Source organism: Heptranchias perlo, unplaced genomic scaffold, assembly GCF_035084215.1.
Source record: "Heptranchias perlo isolate sHepPer1 unplaced genomic scaffold, sHepPer1.hap1 HAP1_SCAFFOLD_56, whole genome shotgun sequence".
NCBI classification, from domain to species: Eukaryota; Metazoa; Chordata; class Chondrichthyes; order Hexanchiformes; family Hexanchidae; genus Heptranchias; species Heptranchias perlo.
The window spans coordinates 2016091-2037115 of NW_027139581.1; the positions used below are offsets into that span (position 1 = coordinate 2016091).

The 21025-nt window shown below is 47.7% G+C and overlaps 3 non-coding genes across 3 annotated transcripts; all 3 read left to right on the forward strand.

The window, feature by feature from the left end:
• The first annotated feature begins 2959 nt into the window (after window positions 1-2959).
• trnal-uaa (transfer RNA leucine (anticodon UAA)) lies at window positions 2960-3042 on the forward strand. Its single transcript has one exon. It is a non-coding gene; the product is annotated as a tRNA-Leu (tRNA).
• A 678-nt stretch (window positions 3043-3720) lies between these two features.
• On the forward strand, window positions 3721-3802 carry trnas-aga (transfer RNA serine (anticodon AGA)). The gene has a single exon. It is a non-coding gene; the product is annotated as a tRNA-Ser (tRNA).
• Window positions 3803-7702: 3900 nt separating this feature from the next.
• Window positions 7703-7785, forward strand: trnal-uaa (transfer RNA leucine (anticodon UAA)). Its single transcript has one exon. It is a non-coding gene; the product is annotated as a tRNA-Leu (tRNA).
• The last annotated feature ends 13240 nt before the right edge of the window (window positions 7786-21025 follow it).

The window sequence follows — 21025 nt, forward strand, 5'->3', positions numbered from 1 at the left end:
TTGCCGGAGTAGAGTTAAGAGAGAAATCAGGAGGGCAAAAAGGGGATATGAGATTGCTTTGGCAGATCAGGCAAAGGTGAATCCAAAGAGCTTCTACAAATACATAAAGGGCAAAAGGGTAAAGAGGGAGAGAGTAGGGCCTCTTAAGGATCAACAAGGTCATCTATGTGCGGAACCACAAGAAATGGGTGAGATCCTGAATGAATATTTCACATCGGTATTTACGGTTGAGAAAGGCATGGATGTTAGGGAACTTGGGGAAATAAATAGTGATGTCTTGAGGAGTGTACATATTACAGAGAGGGAGGTGCTGGAAGTCTTAACGCGCATCAAGGTAGATAAATCTCCGGGACCTGATGAAATGTATCCCAGGACTTTATGGGAGGTTAGGGAGGAAATTGCGGGTCCCCTAGCAGAGATATTTGAATCATCCACCGCTACAGGTGAGGTGCCTGAAGATTGGAGGGTAGCAAATGTTGTGCCTTTGTTTAAGAAGGGTGGCAGGGAAAAGCCTGGGAACTACAGACCAGTGAGCCTGACATCTGTAGTGGGTAAGTTGTTAGAGGGTATTCTGAGGGACAGGATCTACAGGCATTTGGAGAGGCAGGGACTAATTAGGAACAGTCAGCATGGTTTTGTGAGAGGAAAATCATGTCTCACGAATTTGATTGAGTTTTTTGAAGGGGTAACCAAGAAGATAGATGAGGGCTGTGCAGTAGACGTGGTCTACATGGACTTCAGCAAAGCATTTGACAAGGTACCGCATGGTAGGTTGTTACATAAGGTTAAATCTCATGGGATCCAAGGTGAGGTAGCCAATTGGATACAAAATTGGCTTGACGACAGAAGACAGAGGGTGGTTGTAGAGGGTTATTTTTCAAACTGGATGCCTGTGTCCAGCAGTGTGCCTCAGGGATCGGTGCTGGGTCCGCTGTTATTTGTTATTTATATTAATGATTTGGATGAGAATTTAGGAGGCATGGTTAGTAAGTTTGCAGATGACACCAAGATTGGTGGCATTGTGGACAGTGAAGAAGGTTATCTGGGATTGCAACGGGATCTTGATAAATTGGGCCAGTGGGCCGATGAATGGCAGATGGAGTTTAATTTAGATAAATGTGAGGTGATGCATTTTGGTAGATCGAATCGGGCCAGGACCTACTCCGTTAATGGTAGGGCGTTGGGGAGAGTTATAGAACAAAGAGATCTAGGAGTACAGGTTCATAGCTCCTTGAAAGTGGAGTCACAGGTGGATAGGGTGGTGAAGAAGGCATTCGGCATGCTTGGTTTCATTGGTCAGAACATTGAATGCAGGAGTTGGGATGTCTTGTTGAAGTTGTACAGGGCATTGGTGAGGCCACACTTGGAGTACTGTGTACAGTTCTGGTCACCCTATTATAGAAAGGATATTATTAAACTAGAAAGAGTGCAGAAAAGATTTACTGGGATGCTACCGGGACTTGATGGTTTGACTTACAGGGAGAGGTTAGACAGACTGGGACTTTTTTCCCTGGAGAGTAGGAGGTTAAGGGGTGATCTTATAGAAGTCTATAAAATAATGAGGGGCATAGATAAGGTCGATAGTCAAAATCTTTTCCCAAAGGTAGGGGAGTCTATAACGAGGGGGCATAGATTTAAGGTGAGAGGGGAGAGATACAAAAGGGTCCAGAGGGGCAATTTTTTCACTCAAAGGGTGGTGAGTGTCTGGAACGAGCTGCCAGAGGCAGTAGTAGAGGCGGGTACAATTTTGTCTTTTAAAAAGCATTTAGACAGTTACATGGGTAAGATGGGTATGGACGGATATGGGCCAAGTGCAGGCAATTGGGACTAGCTTAGTGGTATAAACTGGGCGACAAGGACATGTTGGGCCGAAGGGCCTGTTTCCATGTTGTAACTTCTATGATTCTATGATTCTATGTCCAGAGTAAAATTATGTGAGGAACGCGGGAGAGAGTGAGGGAGAGAAAGAAAGAGACAGAAACCCATTCAGAAAAACGGAGAAAATGTGAGGCACACACACACACACACACACACACACACACACGGACATATACACAGAGAGTGATTCAAACAGACAGAGAAAGACAGACTGTCGGTCATTTGGCACATTTTTGTTCTATTTCCATCGTAGATTTCGTGAAATCTTGCAGATCAATTCCAAAGAGCATAAAACTCAAGGTGTTAAAAGCCGTGCATTTTTAATTCACTACAGTTTGAGTAATTCTACAAGAAATTTTCTGCATGTTGAAACGCAGATAATGGGATCTGCAGTCGGCAGGATCCGAATTTGCGAGGAGAGATCCCAACAGATCGCTAGTCTATCGTCTGAACCACTCGGGGGGCGCTCACCATTAAATCAACTCAACGATTAGGATGGCCGCGTGGTGGGTTTATACCTGCGTGGCTTCGAATCTCATTTCTGGTAAATGTTATTTCCGTTGCATTTTGCTACTGCTCATTGACACTCTTGTTCCATCTGCCTCATGCGCCTGTTACTCTGTCATTGCTATTTGTGGGAACTTGCTTTCATCAAATTTCGAAACCTGGACGATAATCAACAGCACCAAAAAGCAGATGAACTGGCCATCCTTTTCATTGCTGCATGTGGGATCTTTCTGGTAAACCTCCTCTGCGCCCTTTCCGATGCCTGACTCTCTCTGTCCCTCAACATGACACTAACGAGGAACTGGCACAGGACGGAAAGTGAAGCTTTTCAAGGCAGCAGAAGTTCAACTTCCCGTCGGGGGATTGAACCGCAGGTGCCCGAATAACAGGCGAGGATACTCACCACGATACCAACGAGGAGCCGGTGTCGTCTGGAGATGGACACTCACGACAGGTGGCGTTGGACATTCTTCGAATGTCAGTGAATCTGTTGTGACCATTTCTTTGATGACAAAGAAAAGCGTAGGAGAAGTGACACTCAAGTACATTACACATAAAGCACAAATGTGGAAGAACCAGGATGGCCGAGTGGTTAAGGCGTTGGACTTAAGATCCAATGGGTTTATACCCGCGTGGGTTCAAACCCCACTCCTGGTAGATGTTATTTCCGTTAGGTTTTTTTTCACTGCTCATTGACTCTTCTTCGATTTGCATCACAAAATCATGGAAAGGTTACAGCACGGAAGGAGGCCTTTCGGCACATCGAGTCCGGACCGGCTCGATGCAAGCCCAATCCAGCTCGTCCCACTCCCTGGCCGTGTCCCCGGAGCCCTGCATTTTTTTCCTTTCAAGTACTTATCCCGTTCGGTTTTGAAAGCCATGATTGAATCTGCCTCCATCACCCCCTCGGGATGCTGAATTAGCCCGGGTCTGTTCACAACGCGACTCAGCCTTTCATTTCTTGCTCATTATTGTGGTTCTGACATCGAGGTGACGCAGAGAGCAAGATTGAAAATCGCTGAAATATCAGTGAAATTATACTGTGGAAAGTGGGATTGTCCGAGTTAGTTTATTAGTGTTTTTTCACATATCCAATGTTGGAGATAAATGAAAACGAAGGTTTTGAAGGCAGTAGAAATTCATTGTCCCACGTGGATTTGAATTGAGGTTTAATTGTCTGATAAGTTGTGTTATTCATCACGATACCAACGAGTGACTCGCCTGAGCACCCGATCCCCCTGAGCGACGGCTGATACCAATCCCAGTTCTGTGGCTCTATGTTGCAGAGCGCTGGATTATTGCGATTTTAAGTCAGCAGCATCATAAATCGAGCAAGTAGTCGTGGCCGAGTGGTTAAGGCGATGGACTAGAAATCCATTGGGGTTTCCCCGCGCAGGTTCGAATCCTGCCGACTACGGTTCAGATTTTTCCTTTCATCTCTGCGTTTCAACCCATCCGAGTGTGTGTGAAATGAAAATGCGACAATCCATTATTAAGAAGTAGGAGCAGGACATTCGCGGACTCATAATACAATCTCGAATAGTCAACATGGTTTTATGAATGGGAAATCGTGTCTGACAACTTTATTCGAGTTTTTGAGGTGGTAACGAGCAGGGTGGATAAAGGGGAACCAATAGATGCAGTCTATTTGGATTTCCAAAAGGCATTCGATAAGGTGCCACATAAAAGGTGGTATCCCTGCTGCTTGTTATTCTCCACGTTTGCACACACCCATGCCTTCTGCCGCTTCCTGCCACGCTGCAGCCATTGCTTCTGGCCTGTACCTCGCAGAGAATAACAGGCTCAAGATAAGAGCTCATGGATTGAGGATTGGCGAACTAACAGAAAACAAAGAGTCGGGATAAAAGGGTGATTTTCAAAATGGCAATTTGTAACTGGTGGGTGCCGCAGGGATCAGTGCTGGAGCCTCAACTATTTACAATATATATCAATGACTTGGATGAAGGGACAGAGTGTATTGTGGCCAATTTAGCTGATGATACGAAGATAGGTGGAAAAGCCAGTTGCGAGGGTGACACAAAGTATCTGCAAAGGGATATTGACAGGTTAAGAGAATGGGCAAAAATTTGACAGATGGAATATAACGTGGGAAAATGTGAATTCATCCACTTTGGGGGGGAAAATATAAAAGCAAAATATTATTTGAATGGAGAAATACTACAAAATGCTGCGGTACAGAGCGATCTGGGTGTCCTCGTACATGAAACACAAAAAGTCAACATACAGGTGCAGCAGATAATCCAGAAGGCAAACGGAATATTGGACTATTGAGAGAAAGACAGAGAAACGGACACTCACACAGAAAAGCTAAGAAAAAGTGAGACACACACACATTACACACAGAGGCATGGTCGTTCTTGGTGCCCGTCTGTTGCAGAGCGATGGATCGTTGCAATTTTAAGTGAGCAGCATTTAGTTAAACTGAAGCGGTCGTGGCGGGGGTTGTTTAGGGCGATGGATAAAAAAATCATTGGGATCTCCCCGGGCAGATTCGAATTCCTGCCGGCTATGGTTCAGAACTTTCTTTTCAGACCCCTCACGCTCGCGTTTCAACCGACACGTGTGTGTCTGTCTGTCAGTGTGTGTACCTGTGTGTATGATAGTCCGCATGTGTATCAGTGTCTGCTGTGTCAGTGTGTGTGTATTGTGTCTGTTTGTGTGTGTCTCACTTCTTCAACGCTTTTCAGATTGTCTCTCTCTCACTCTTTCCCACGCTCCCCACATCTATCATTCTGGACTTTGACTAACAAAGAGATGGAAATGTGAAAGACAAGCCTTCTTTCAGCAGATTGTGTGCTGGCTGCCGAGAGTGCTGCCCACTGAGCGACTGCTGACACCTCGACCAGTTCTGCGGTTTGAAGCCCACTCCTGGTAGCTTTTTAATTTACACTTTCATACTGTTCAGTGACACTCTTTTTACATCTGCATTATGTACCTGGTACTTTCTCATTGATATTAATGGGATCTTGCTGTGCACAAATTTGGAAACCTGGACGGTAATCCTTCCTCCCTCAACTAACACCACAAAAAAAGCAGATAAACTGGCCATCCATTTCATTGTTGTCTGTGGGATCTTTCTGGTAAACCTCCTCTGCGCCCTTATCAAGGCCTCTCTCACTCTCCATCTCTCTTCCTGTGTCTCGCTCTCTGTTTCTCTTTCTTTCTCTCTCTCTCTCTCTGCTTTTAGCTGCTGAATTAGCCCGGGTCTGCTCACAGCTCGATTCTGCGTATTCATTACTCGAACATTATTGTGGTTCTGACATCGAGGTGAAGGGTGCGCCTGTCTGTCAGTGTGTGTACCTGTTTGTGTATCAGTGTCTGCGTGTACGCGGCTGTATATATGTGTGTATAATGTGTCTCACTTCTTCTCCGTTTTTCAGAGTGTCTCTCTGTCTTTTAAAGGCAGTTAAAGTTGGGCCTCCCCGGTCTCCCGCGAGACAGACTATACTATCGAGGAACGGCCGTGAGTCGGTCAAGGACACTCACCACAGATGGCGTTAGACACGCTTCAAATTTCAGTGAATCTTTTTTAACCATTTATTTGATGAGCTTTCATCTCTGCGTTTCAATCTACACGTGTGTGTCTGTCTGTCAGTGTGTGTACCTGTGTGTGTGAGTATGTGTCTGTCTATCAGTGTCTGCGTGTGTACATGGCTGTGTAATGTGTGTGTCTAAAACGAAAATGCTGCAATCTATTATTAAGGAAGTTATCGTTCCTCCCTCAACGAACACCACCAAAACGCAGATTAACTGACCATCCATTTCATTGTTGGATGTGGGATCTTTCTGGTAAACCTCCACGTGGAGATAAATTGCAAGAGAAATGAAAGTGAAGCTTTTAAAGGCAATAAAACTGTAACCTCCCTGTCGGGAAATTGAACCCTGGTTTCCACGAGCCACTGTTGAAAGAAAACTTACCTGTCACATTTCCATCTCTCTGTTCGTCAAGATCCAGAATAACGTGATGTGGGGAGCGCGGGAGAGAGTGACAGAGAGAGAAAGACAGAGAAACAGAGACTCACACAGAAAAGCTTATAAAAAGTGAGACAGACACATTTAGGCACATTACACACACAGGCATTATCGTTAAATCCCTCCCTCCTCCTCCCACTCCCTCTATGTTTCAAGTTGTCTCTCAGGATCAGTCTTTGCCTCTCTCCCCCTCTCTCTCTCTGTCTCTCTCTCTCTGTCTCTCTCTCTGTCTCGCTCTCTCTCTCTGTCTCGCTCTCTCTCTCTCTCTCTCTGTCTCTCTCTGTCTCTCTGTTTGTCTCTCCCCCTCCTTCTCTCTAATACCCGCAGATCTAAGAATCACAGGGTCAAAGGAGGAAACAGATCGGAACACATTTGTGCTCTGCAACGAACGGTCCCCAAGAATTCAGTCCCCAAACAGTCTCCGCTCAATAATATTCTGAAAGTGACAATCACCTGTTTCATTCTTTTTCTGTTCTATTTTTCTCTGTCGTTTTTGAAGAAGAAGCGAGGCAAAGAAGTAAAATTTGTAGTTGGCGTCTTAAAAATGCTTCCTCCTCATCGGGGAATTGAATCCCTGGCTGAGGGGGGATATCTCACCACGATGGAGAATATCCAATTGGAACTGGTTTTTCTGAAGCCTTTTAATCGCGCCACGTCCCCGTGTCTCGCCATCTCAGGGAGGAGGTCAAAATCACCGGAAAAACTTTGACCATTCAACGATTCTACCGGAGCGGTTTTCCTGGGAGTGGGTTTTGAAACAGGACACAGACTCAATGTGTTCCAATCTGTTTCCTTCTTTGACCCTGTGATTCTCAAATCTGAGGGTATTGGACAGATGGAGGGAGAGAGACTGACACAGACTCAGACAGACCGAGAGAGTCTCTTTCTGTCCCAGTGTCTCTCTCTCTTTCTGAGTGTCTCTCTTTATCACTCTTTTCCTCGCACCCCACATCACTTTATTCTGGATCTTAACTAACAGAGAGATGGAAATGTGAACAGTGAGTCTTCTTTCAACAGTGGCCCGTGGAAAGTTCAACAAACTGTTGTCAAATAGGTCATTTCATTAAAAATTGAAGCCGGTACGGACGGGGATCGCACGGACAGACAGTGAACACACTCACACATCGAGGTGTACGTGGCTGTGTGTGTGTGTGTGTGTGTGTCATGTGTCAGAGCGTGTGTGTCACTTCTTCAACGCTTTTCAGAGTTTCTCTCTGTCACACTTTCCCCGCTCCACACATCATTTCATCCTGGACTTTGACTGACAATGAAAATGAAGCAGTGAGACTCAAGCATATTACACACCAATCCAAACTGTGAAACGACCAGGATGGCCGAGTGGTGAAGGCGTTGGACATAAAATCCAATGGGTTTATACCCGCGTGGGCTCGAACCCCAGTTCTGGTAGTTGTCACATTTTGATACTGCTCATTTTCACTCTTCTGCCATTTGCATGAGAGAAACATGGAAAGGAAACAGCACGGAAGGAGGCGATTCGGCCATTCGGTCCGTGCCGGCTCCATGCAAGAACAATCCAGTCATTCCCACTCCCCCGCCGTAGCCCTGCAATCTTTTTCCTTTCAAGTACTTATCCAGTTTCCTTTTGAAAGCCATGATTGAATCTGCCGCCACCACCCCCTCGGGCAGTGCATTCCAGATCATAACCACTCGCTGTGTTTAAAAGTTTTTCCTCATGTCACCTTTGGTTATTTTGCCAATCACCTTAAATCTATGTCTTCAGATTCTTGACCCTTCGCCAATGGGAACACTTTCTCTCTATCGACTCTCTCTGGACCCTTCATGATTTTGATGACCTCCATCGAATCTCCTCTCAACCGTCTCTGTTCCAAGGAGAGCAATCCCAGCTCCCCCAGTCTATCCACATAACTAAAGTCCCTCATCCCTGGAATCATTCTAATAAATCTCTTCTGTACCCTCTCTAAGGCCTTCACATCTTTCCTAAATTCCGGTGCCAAAACTGGACTCAATACTCCAGTTGCAGTCGAACCAGTGTTTTATAAAGGTTCATCGTGACTTCCATAATTTTGTACTCTATGCCTCTATTTATGAAGCCCAGGATCCCGTATGCTTTTTTAACCACTTTCTCAACCTGCCCTTCCGCCTTCAATGATTTGTGTACATATACCCCCAGATCTCTCTGTTCCTGCAACCCCTTCAGACTTGTGCCCTCTAGTTCAAATAACCTCATCTCATTCTTCCGACCAAAATGTATGACTTCGCACTATTCTGCGTTAAATTTCACCTGCCATGTATCCGCCCATTCCACCAGCTTGTCCATATTCCCTTGAAGTCTATGACTGTCCTCCTCACTCTTTACGACTCTTACAAGTTTTGTGTTATCCGCAAATTTTGAAATTGTGCCCTGTACACCCAAGTCCAAGTCATCAGAAAATCAAGAAAAGCACTGGTCCCAGCACCGACTCCTGGGGAACATCACTGTACACCTCCCTCCACTCCGAAAAACAACCGTTCACCACTTCTCTGTTCGCTGTCCCTCAGTCAATTCTATATCCATATTGCTACTACCCCCTTTATTCCATGGGCCGCAATCTTGATCATAAGCCTACCATGCGGCACTTTATCAAAAGCCTTTTGAAATTCCATATGCACCACATCAACCACATTGTTATCGGAAGAGATATCTGTGTGGAGACTTCGTTTTAGCAAGGAGGCGATCGGCCGCCTCTGTGAGATGTTACAAGAGGACCTTCAGCCACCTTCTACTTCCTGCAGGGCCTCGTCAGTGGCATGTGGCTCATTTCAGTCCGGCCCCGGTGACATGTGCAACATTACCCAGAGCCCTGTGAGAGTCTGAATTCATCAGGTCACAGATACACCATCACCCAGAGCCCTGTGAGAGTCTGAATTCATCAGGTCACAGATACACCATCACCCAGAGCCCTGCGAGAGTCTGAATTCATCAGGTCCCGGATACACCATCACCCAGAGCTCTGTGAGAGTCTGAATTCATCACATCACAGAGACACCATCACCCAGAGCCTTGTGAGAGTCTGAATACATCAGGTCACAGATACACCATCACCCAGAGCCCTGTGAGAGTCTGAATTCATCAGGTCACGGATACACCATCACTCAGAGCCCTGCGAGAGTCTGAATTCATCAGGTCACAGATACACCATCACCTAGAGCCCTGCGAGAGTCTGAATTCATCAGGTCACGGATACATCATCACTCAGAGCCCTGCGAGAGTGAATTCATGAGATCACGGGCGCGATATTCCGCAGTGTTTCCGAGTTCATCAAACTTGACAATTCCCCAGCATGGCATAGGGAGAGGTCTGTCGTGTTCCACAGGATCGCTGGATTCCCCAAAGGGTAAGGTCTACTCCGTTCCACACGTTCGCTGGATTCCCCAGAGTGCAGTGGGCTGTCGACAGATCCCATGTGGCATGGAAGGCACCGAATGAGGCACCTGTCATTAACATCAACAGGAAGGGGTTTAATTGGTTAAATGTGAGAATCCTTTGCGATGCCGACCTGTGGATCATGAGTGTAAATACAGATCACAAGGGAAGTGCCCATGATGCCTTCGTCCTTCGCCACTCAGACTTGCAATGATACCTTCACCGGAGAGCAGCAAGGATCTGGATGGATATCAGGTGACAAGGGCTACCCACAGGACCAATAGTACATCACTGGAGAGGTACAACCGTGCTCACGTGTGCTCACGCCAAGTAGTGGAGAGGAGAATCGGGGAGCTGAAATCACGCTTTCGATACTTGGACAGGTCGGGGGATCTTTGCCGTACTCACCTGTCAAGGTGTCCAGGGTTGTGGTTGTCTGATGCGCATTGCACAACTTTACCCTGCGGGAAGGACTGACCTTTGACCAGGAAGACGAGATGCCTCTGGGAATGGATGAGATGCACGATGACAATCCGGATGTTGCTGGGGCCATTGTTGGTCCCCCCACCCCCACCCCCGAGGAAGCCGTGGCTGCAGGAGACAGGGCAGCGAGAGAGCACCCAGTGGCTGATGCTTTTGACATCGATGAAAATGGGTAATTGCCTCCTCGCCCCCTCCCAGGAAAGCAGATAACAGGACAAGCGAGATTGAAAGTGAAACAGTGAGCTTTAATTGCAGCATCAAAAAATTAGTGCAAAACTTTACATTAACATTTTGAGGCAGTTAATTATTGTAAAACTTTATTGTGAACATTGAGGTGTGTAGTGAAAAACTTTAAATAAAAATTACGTTAACTCATTAATTTTCTTGTTTGAAAGCAATTGTGATGTTAACATGGTTTATATTCAGAAAATCTTCGAACAATTACAAATGACTTCTGATTAAGTTTGAAGGGCAGCAGCAGCAGCAACAAAAATTATCAGACAAACAATCAGGAGAGATTCATTACATAACAAAATACCAATAAGCGAATAAAAACAAACAACCAAAACACCAACCGAACAAACAGCAATGAGATTTACAGACGCCCCCTTGCGGCATGCTCGAGGGTCGCTGTGACACTCTGAACAAGAGGAGGTGAACTCTGCACTCGAGGAGCATCCTATTTCCTCCTGGCCCCCATCCTTCCCTGTGATCGAGCCCCTCTTGAGCCAAGGGCACGAAATCTGTGCCTTACAAAATGGCTGTAATCAGGGAGTTCGGAGCTGGAGTGCTGCTGTTCCACGGGGACATGAATAAAAGTAGCGTCAGGTGCAGGAATAGCTCCTGACTCTTGGGCCTGTACTCTGTCTGCGGCAGGAAGTGGCACGGGGTGTGTCACGGGCTTCGGGTGCAGCACAGCCGTACTCGCATTCAACTCCATGAAATGTACGAGAGCCTGGTGATTATTTGTCAGCTCGGCAATGTTCTGTCCAGTATGGGCCAGCTGGGCAATGTTCTGTCCAGTATGGACCAGCTGGGCAATGTTCTGTCCAGTCTGGACCAGCTGGGCAATGTTCCATCCAGTATGGACCAGCTGGGCAATGTTCTGTCCAGTATGAGCCAGCTGGGCAATGTTCTGCCAAGTATGGGCCAGCTGGGCAATGTTCTGTCCAGTATGGGCCAGCTGGGCAATGTTCTGTCCAGTATGGAACAGCTGAGCAATGTTCTGTCCAGTATGAGCCAGCTGGGCAATGTTCTGTCCAGTATGGGCCAGCTGGGCAATGTTCTGTCCAGTAAGGACCAGCTGGGCAATGTTCTGTCCAGTATGGACCAGCTGGGCAATGTTCTGTCCAGTATGGACCAGCTGGGCAAAGTTCTGTCCAGTATGGACCAGCTGGGCAATGTTCTGTTCAGTATGGGCCAGCTGGGCAATGTTCTGTCCAGTATGGGCCAGCATGGCGCGAATGTTGTGTCCAGCATCCTTGATCTCCTGTCTCATGGAGACGAAACAGTCACGGCACTTGTCGCTCTCATCAGCCGTCAATCGTCTCACTTGTTGACCGTTGATGTCCTCTCCCAATTCATCATCAACATGGGGGGCGAGGGGGGAGGGGGGATGATTTCAACGTCGACTCACGAGGGACTGGGGCGAATCTACCCCAACTCGCATCGGTGCCTCACACCCCGACAGGTCGGACTCAGGGATTGTGTGTGTCTCGCACAGAGCCAGAGGGGCCTGGAGTTGGAGAGGCGGTGAGGTGAGGCTCCTCATAGTAAAGCACTCCCCCCACATCAACACCCTGAGGGTGGCAGGTGGAGTCAGGAGCTAAAACACCATCACCCTCTGCAGCTCAAACACCATCACTCTCTGCAGCCCTAACACCATCACCCTCTGCAGCCCAAACACTATCACGCTCTGCAGCCCAAACACCATCACCCTCTGCAGCCCAAACACCATCACTCTCTGCAGCCCAAACACCATCACTCTCTGCAGCCCAAACACCATTACTCTCTGCAGCCCAAAGACCATCACCCTCTGCAGCCCAAACACCATCACTCTCTGCAGCCCAAACACCATCACTCTCTGCAGCCCAAACACCATCACTCTCTGCAGCCCAAACACCATCACCCTCTGCAGCACAAACACGATCACTCTCCGCAGCCCAAACACCATCACTCTCTGCAGCACAAACACCATCACCCTCTGCAGCACAAACACCATCACTCTCTGCAGCCCAAACACCATCACACTCTGCAGCCCAAACACCATCACTCTCTGCAGCACAAACACCATCACTCTCTGCAGCCCAAACACCATCACCCTCTGCAGCCCAAACACCATCACTCTCTGCAGCACAAACACCATCACCCTCTGCAGCTCAAACACCATCACCCTCTGCAGCCCAAACACCATCACTCTCTGCAGCCCAAACACCATCACCCTCTGCAGCCCAAACACCATCACTCTCTGCAGCCCAAACACCATCACTCTCTGCAGCACAAACACCATCACCCTCTGCAGCTCAAACACCATCACCCTCTGCAGCACAAACACCATCACTCTCTGCAGCCCAAACACCATCACCCTCTGCAGCACAAACATCATCACCCTCTGCAGCACAAACACCATCACCCTCTGCAGCTCAAACACCATCACTCTCTGCAGCACAAACACCATCACTCTCTGCAGCACAAACACCATCACCCTCTGCAGCACAAACACCATCACCCTCTGCAGCCCAAACACCATCACCCTCTGCAGCACAAACACCATCACCCTCTGCCGCCGCCGACTCACCACCTTCTGCAGCCCGAGTGTCCTCAGACGGCTGTGCACCTGTGGGAAGGAAGAACAAAATGTTCCACTGGTGAAGCATGTTCATCGGTCACATCACAGACGCCCACACGCTGCACGAGCATGGTCAGACTCGAATCTCCTTTTCCCATCCTTCAGACAACACGCAGGTTTTAAACATGCAGCTGGCCAATAGAGGAATGTGAAACTCACCTTTCCTCGCTCCAGTGTCTGATCGGACACCAGGCACTAAACTGGAAGTGATGCCCTGCAGCTGAGTGGCCCTTTCTTCATGCTCGGTCATCTCCCTCATAAAGGCTGAACCGCCGCCGGTCTTCGACCTCTCACGATTGTGAAAAGCCGTTTTACACGACAGGACATTAAACAATAAAAAACAGTTTGTGCTTGTTTGTGTGAGAGAGATAAGTTGGGGGTTTGGAGACAGGGTCTAATTCACTAATTGTAATTTAACTCCTCAAATCTCTGGAGTAGGGATAAAAGATCTCCAAAAGCATTTAGTGAGGCCCGTCCACAATGGTAACTGAGTTTTACGAACAGTTGCCATTAGATTGAACCTTGACCACACCACCCAGAAACAACCTGTGTTTGTGCATTAGTTAAACTCAGCTCATTTAAATCTGAACTTTTGAATTTCTAAAACTCTCTATATATCCTAGCCGACTGTATTAAATCATTGATTTTTTGCGGCCCTGTTCCGCTCTCCGTGACACGGTGCTGTTCGTGCTCAGAACCTGTGCCACCTCCTTCCACACCAACACGCTAACTTTCTGTGCCGCCCGAGACTTCCGTTCCCCAGAAGCCGCCGAAGCCTCACCTCAACCTCATTGAGGAGTGTGTTGAGGTCTTCATCACAACATTTGTTTCACCTCTTCTCATTCATCTTTTGCTGTTCCATCATTTTTCTCAGTGTAAAAACAGCCTTTTCAAAAACAGTTCATTTTATTTTACACTCCTTTTTAAAGACTGTTTATTTAAGTTTCCACTGCTTTTTAAAAATGCATTTAAATTCGGCTTTTTATAAAAACTTTGTTTTGAATTAACAATTACATGAAGAACACTAACTTTCAATGAGAAGTCTGTTCACCTCTTTTTTTTTCAGAACCTTTTTTTTTCTAGTTTTTTTTTTCCCTTTTGTTTTGTGTTTTTAGGCCCCCCTTTTATAAGAAGGGGGGTGTAGGGTGTGCTTAAATACTAAAAAACAAATAAAACGAAACCAGGTATCAAATTAAAATTTTATTTTCCTCGTTCAGGATGCTCTCCAGCCCCTGCGGTGCCCACCGGTCGCGGAAAGCCTCAGGCAGACACCGCGTGCTCCATCTCCAGGGCCACCCGGGCGCGGAGCATTCCGCGGAAGAGAGGCAGACAGTCCGAGCGACCGCCACCACAGGCCGCACGCAACCTGGACCTGTGGATGGCCACCTTGGACAGGCCCAGGAGCAGGCCCACGAGGACGTCCACCGACCTGCCCGCCCCACTCCTCACCGGGCGGCCAAAGATCAGGAGCGTGGGACTGAAGTGCAGCCAGAACCTGAGGAGCAGCCCCTCCAAATAATCAAACAGGGGCTGCAGTCTCCCACACCCCGTGAACAAATGAAACACGGACTCATCCAGGCCGCAGAAATTGCAGGCGGCCTGGGAGTCCGTAAAATGGCGTAAACGCCTGTTGCACGCGACTGCTCCGTGCACCACCCTCCACCCCAGATCCCCGATGGAACACGGGAGGATCCCTGAGTCGAGAGCCCCCCACTGGGGACCCCCGTCTCCGCCGGACGGCAGGATGGTACGCCAGGGCGTGTCCGGGCGAGAGACGAGGGCGAGGAAGTGGAGAGTGTGCAGGAGCAGCCCGTACAGGAAATCCCTCCGCGCGGAGTGAAACGGCACGGAGGGTATTTCTGAGAGACGGCTCAAGTTGTGAGGCGCGGCCCTCCGAGGGAGGTTTCGGGGCCTGGCGCCGATGAGGAATTCCGTCCGAACGGGGGTCAGTTCGGACGGGATGGCTCCGCACGCTTGAGCCGCCTCCACACCCCGAGTGGAGTCAGGGCCGAGCGCCGATTTCAACGCCCGGATGGCGGCGGCCGCGTCCCCGGCACGCCACGAGGACGTCCGTGCGGCAAGCGCCCACGGCTCCAACCAACCCGACCCTCCGCCATCCAGGACGTCCCTGACTCTGGTCACCTGACCGGCCACGGCCATCTGCTCCGTCAGCCGCGAGCGGCCGAAGCTGACATCGCGGAGGAACGGATTCCCGAGCAGCGGCTCCTGCAGGACGGCCACTACCCCTGACGGGCGAGAGCACCGGCCGGAGGCGACCATGTTCCAGACCCTGAGCAGATCCTGGTAAAAGACAGGCAGCTCCCGCAAAGACGTGCGGCCGCCCAGCAGCGAGACGAACAGGAGCTGCGTGTCGTAGTTCAGGCCGTGCAGCTGGCGGAAAAAGTACGTCGCCAGCGCACGCCATCTAAGAGGACGCTCCGCGTACAGGTATCGCTGCAGCGACCGAAGGCGGAAAGTTGCCATCTGGGTGCGGACGCACACCAGCCCCTGACCGCCCTCCCTAAACGGGAGACTCAGGACCGCGGCAGCAACCCAGTGCATCCCTTTGGCCCAGAAGAAGTCAACAAACTTCTTCTGAATCTTGGCGACAAACTCGGGGGGGGGGGGGTCAAAGTGACCAACCGGTACCACAACATGGCGGCCACCAGCTGGTTTATGACCAGCACACGACCCCTGTAGGATAGCACTCGGAGCAGTCCTGTCCAGCGCGCCAGGCGAGCGGCGACCTTGGCCTCCAGCTCTTCCCAGTTCGCCGGCCAGGCTTCCTCGGCAGGGCCGAGGTAGACTCCCAGGTACCGGAGGTGCGTGGTACTCCAGGCGAAAGGCCTGAGCTCCTCCGGCAGGGAGTCCACCCGCCATTGACCCACCAGGAGTCCGGAACATTTCTCCCAGTTGATCCTTGCGGAGGACGCCGCAGAGTAGACCTCTTGGCACTCGCGCATCCTCCGCAAGTCAAGGGGATCGGTGACCATGAGGAGCACGTCGTCGGCGTAAGCCGAAAGGACGACATCCACGCCCGGCTCGCGCAGAGCCAGTCCCGACAGCCTCTTTCGCAAGAGGCGCAGGAAAGGCTCCACGCAGACGGTGTATAATTGGCCGGACATGGGGCACCCCTGACGCACTCCTCTCCCGAAGCGAAGGGGCGCCGTCAAGGATCAGTTAACCTTAATCAGACACTCAGCGGCGGCAGACAGAAGTCGGATCCGGGCGACGAAATGCGACCCGAACCCGAAAGCGCGCAGAGTCCCGAATAGGTACTCGTGATCCACCCTGTCGAACGTCTTCTCCTGATCCAAGGAAAGGAAGGCGACCGACAGACCAGCCCTCTGGGAATGGTGGATCAGGTCCCGGACCAGGTGGATGTTATCCTGGATCTTTCGGCCCGGGACCGTGTAGGACTGGTCAGGGTGGATCATGTGGTCCAGCACGGCGCCGAGACGAGCAGACATCGCCTTGGCAAAGACCTTATAATCGGTGCTGAGGAGGGAGACCGGGCGCCAGTTTTTAAGGTTGCGGAGATCCCCCTTCTTAGGCAGCAGGACCACGACCGCCCTGCGCCACGAAAGGGGCATCTCCCCGGTCGCCAGAAATTCCCCCAGGACCCGCGCGTAGTCGCCCCCCAGGACGTCCCAGAAGGCCCTGAGGTCTGTTCACCTCTTTGAGCAATGAAATCTGGAGCTGTGGGCGTGACTTCACTTCCTGACAGATTTTGTGGGCGTGTCTTCTCCTCTCACAGACATTTCCAGCCGCGGCAACCAACGCTGCTCAGAGGCTCGGGGGACAGAGCAGGATTGGATTCATGGTCCAATTCAAACAATTCGACGCCGAACAGCCCGCCGGAAGGAATTTCGTTAATTTAAATCGAAGGAGCGGCGGTGAACGTTGATTCGATGCTCCGAACAATTTCTGGCAAGATCTGCCTCATGCTTCCTCACTGACCATTGTATTATCAGTCCCCATGTATCCTTACTGACCATTGTATTATCAGTCCACGTGTACACTTACTGACCAGTGTATTATCAGTCCACATGTACAGTTACTGACCATTGTATTATCAGTCCACATGTACACTTACTGACCATTGCATGATCAGCCACCGCGTATACTTATTGACCATTGTATTATCAGCCCCCATGTATACTTACTGACCATTGTATTATCAGCCGCCATGTATACTTACTGACCATTCTATTATCACTCCCATGTATACTTAAAGACGATTTTATTATCATCATCCATGTATACTTAAAGACCATTGTATTATCAGCCCTCATATGTACTTACTGATCATGATATTATCAGCCCCCATGGATACTGACTGACCATTGTATTATCAACCCCCATGGATACTGACTGACCATTGTATTATCAACCCCCATGTATCCTTACTGACCATTGTATGATCAGCCGCCATGTATACTTACTGAGCATTGTATTATTATCCCCAATGTATACGTACGGACCATTCTATTATCACTCCCATGTATCCTTACTCACCATTATATTATCACTCCCATGTGTACTTAAAGACTATTGTATTATCAGCCCCCATGTATACGTACTGGCCATTGTATTGTCAGCCCCCGTGTACACTTACTGACCATTCTATTATCAGCCGCCATGTAAACTTACTGACCATTGTATTATCAGCCGCCGTGTATACCTACTGGCCATTGTATTGTCAGCACCCTTGTATACTTATTGACCATTGTATTAATACTCCCCGTGGATAATTACTGACCATTGTATTATCGGCCCCCATTTCTACATACTGACCACTGTATTATCGGCCCCCATGTATTCTTAGTAACCATTGTATTATCAGGCCCCATGCATCCTTACTGACCATTGAATTATCAGGCCCCATGTATCCTTCGTAACCATTATATTTTCAGGCCACATGCATCCTTTGTAACCATTATATTATCAGCCCCCATGTATCCTTGGTAAATATTGTATTATGAGGCCCCATGTATCCTTACTGACCATTGCATTATCAGCCCTCATGTATACTTCCTGACCATTATATTATCAGCTCCCATTTATACTTCCTGACCATTATAGTATCAGCCCCCATGTATCCACACTGACCATTGTATTATCGGCTCACATGTATCCTTACTGACCATTGTATTATCAATCCCCATCTTTACTTTCGGGCCATTGTATTATCAGCCCTCATGTATCCTTACTGACCATTGTATTATCAGTCCCCATGTACACTTACTGAACATTGTATTATCAGCCCTCATGTATCCTTACTGACCATTGTATTATCAGTCCCCATGTACACTTACTGAACATTGTATTATCAGCCCTCATGTATCCTTACTGACCATTGTATTATCAGTCCCCATGTACACTTACTGACCATTGTATTATCAGTCCCCATGTACACTTACTGGAAATTGTATTTTCAGCCATCATGTATCCTTCGTAACCATTGTAATATCAGACCCCATGTATAGTCACTGAGGATTTTATTATCAGCAGCCATGTATACTTACTGACCATTGTATTATCAGGCCCCATGCATCCTTAGTAACTACCGTATTATCAGAGCCCATGCATCCTTAGAAACCATTGTATTATCAGCCCCTATGTGTCCTTACTGACCATTGTAATATCAGACCCCATGTATACTTACTGACCATTATATTATCAACCCCCATGTATCCTTACTGACCATTGTAATATCAGACCCCATGTATACTTACTGACCAATATATTATCAGTCCCCATGTATCCTTACTGACCATTGTAATATCAGACCCCATGTATACTTACTGACCATTGTATTATCAACCCCCATGTATCCATACTGACCATTGTAATATCAGACCCCATGTATACTTACTGACCATTATATGATCAGTCCCCATGTATACTTACTGACCATTATATGATCAGTCCCCATGTATACTTACTGACCATTATATTATCAACCCCCATGTATCCTTACTGACCATTGTAATATCAGACCCCATGTATACTTACTGACCATTATATGATCAGTCCCCATGTATACTTACTGACCATTATATTATCAGCACCCATCTTTACTTACTGACCATTGTATTATCGGCCCCCGTGTATACTTACTGACCATTGTATTTTCGGGCCCCATGTGTCCTTGCTGACCACTGTATTATCGGCCCCCATTTATACTTACTGACCACTGTATTATCGGCCCCCATGTATCCTTACTGACCATTGTATTATCAGGCCCCCTGAATCCGTGGTAACCATTGAATTATCAGCCCCCATGTATACTTGCTGACCACTGTATTATCGGCCCCCATGTATAATTACTGACCACTGTATTATCAATCCCATGTATCCTGACTGACGATTGTATTATGAACCGTCATGTATTCTTACTGACCATTGTATTATCACTCACATGTATTCGTACTGTCAATTGTAATATCTGTGTCCAATTATCTTTACTGACCATTGTATTACCACCACCATGTGTTCTTACAGAGCACTCCATTATCAGCCCCTGTGTCTTCTTACTGACCATTGTATTATCACTCACATGTATTCGTACTGTCAATTGTAATATCTGTGTCGAATTATCTTTACTGACCATTGTATTACCACCACTATGTGTTCTTAGAGACCACTCCATTATCAGCCCCTATGTCTTCTTACTGACCATTGCATTATTTGCCTAAAATATCCTAAATGAGCATGTAAATGTCAGATCCCATGTATTCTAACCGACTATTGAATTAAGGGCCCAATGTTTCCTTAATGAATAGTGTATTATCACCCCCGTGTATTTTTATGGATCATTGTGTTATCACCCCCGTGTATTTTTACTGATCATTGTATTATTACCACCGATGTATCCTTATTGCCATTGCATTATCACACCCCATGTATAATTACTGACCATTGTATTATCAATCCCATCTCTCCTTGCTGACCATTACATTATCAGCCCCCAAGTATCCTTACTGCCCATTGTATTATAACCCCCATGTATCATAATTGACCATTGTATCATCTGTATCCAGTATCCTTATCGACTATTGCATTATCACATCTCAAGTATCCGTGCTGACCGTTGTATTATCACCCCTACACATTATTAGTGACCATTATATTATCTGCCCCATTTACAGTTACTGACCATGGCAGTATCACACCCCACGTATCCTTACTGACCATTGTCGGATAAACCCCAGGTGTTCTTCCTGACTGCTGTGTTATCATTCCGCTGTGTTCTTACTGACCGTTACATTGTCACACAAATGTGTTCTTTCTGACCATTGCATGAGCAAACCCCGTGTTTCCTTACTGATCATTGCATTATCTGGATTCAAGAATCCTCACGGAACATTCAGTTGTCACCCACATGTATCCGTACAGGACATTGCATCATCACACCAAATGTGTTCTGACTGACCATTATATTATCAGCCCCCGTGTACCCTTACTTACCATTGTATTATCAGTCCCCCTGTACCCTAACTGACCATTGTATTATCAGTCCCCATGTATCCTTACTGACCATTGTATTATCAGTCCCCATGTATCCTTACTGACCATTGTATTATCAGTCCCCATGTATCCTTACTGACCATTGTATTATCAGTCCCCATGTATCCTTACTGACCATTATATTATCAGCCCCCATGTCTCCTTACTGACCATTACTTGATCTGCTTCAATCTATCCTTGTTGTCTTTTGCACTTTTGTTAACTCCACCCCAGAAAACGTATTTGAAACATTCTGAAATTGCCGGCTGAATTCAAATCACAGAAATAATCTGAACTCTGTCAGTGAAGCTGCTCTCTCTTCACATCAGCACTGTAAGACTGCGGGATTCATATTTTCTTTTTTACGTCATTTTCTTTCAGTAATATTCAGAACTTTCGGTAGCTTCACTCCACATCAG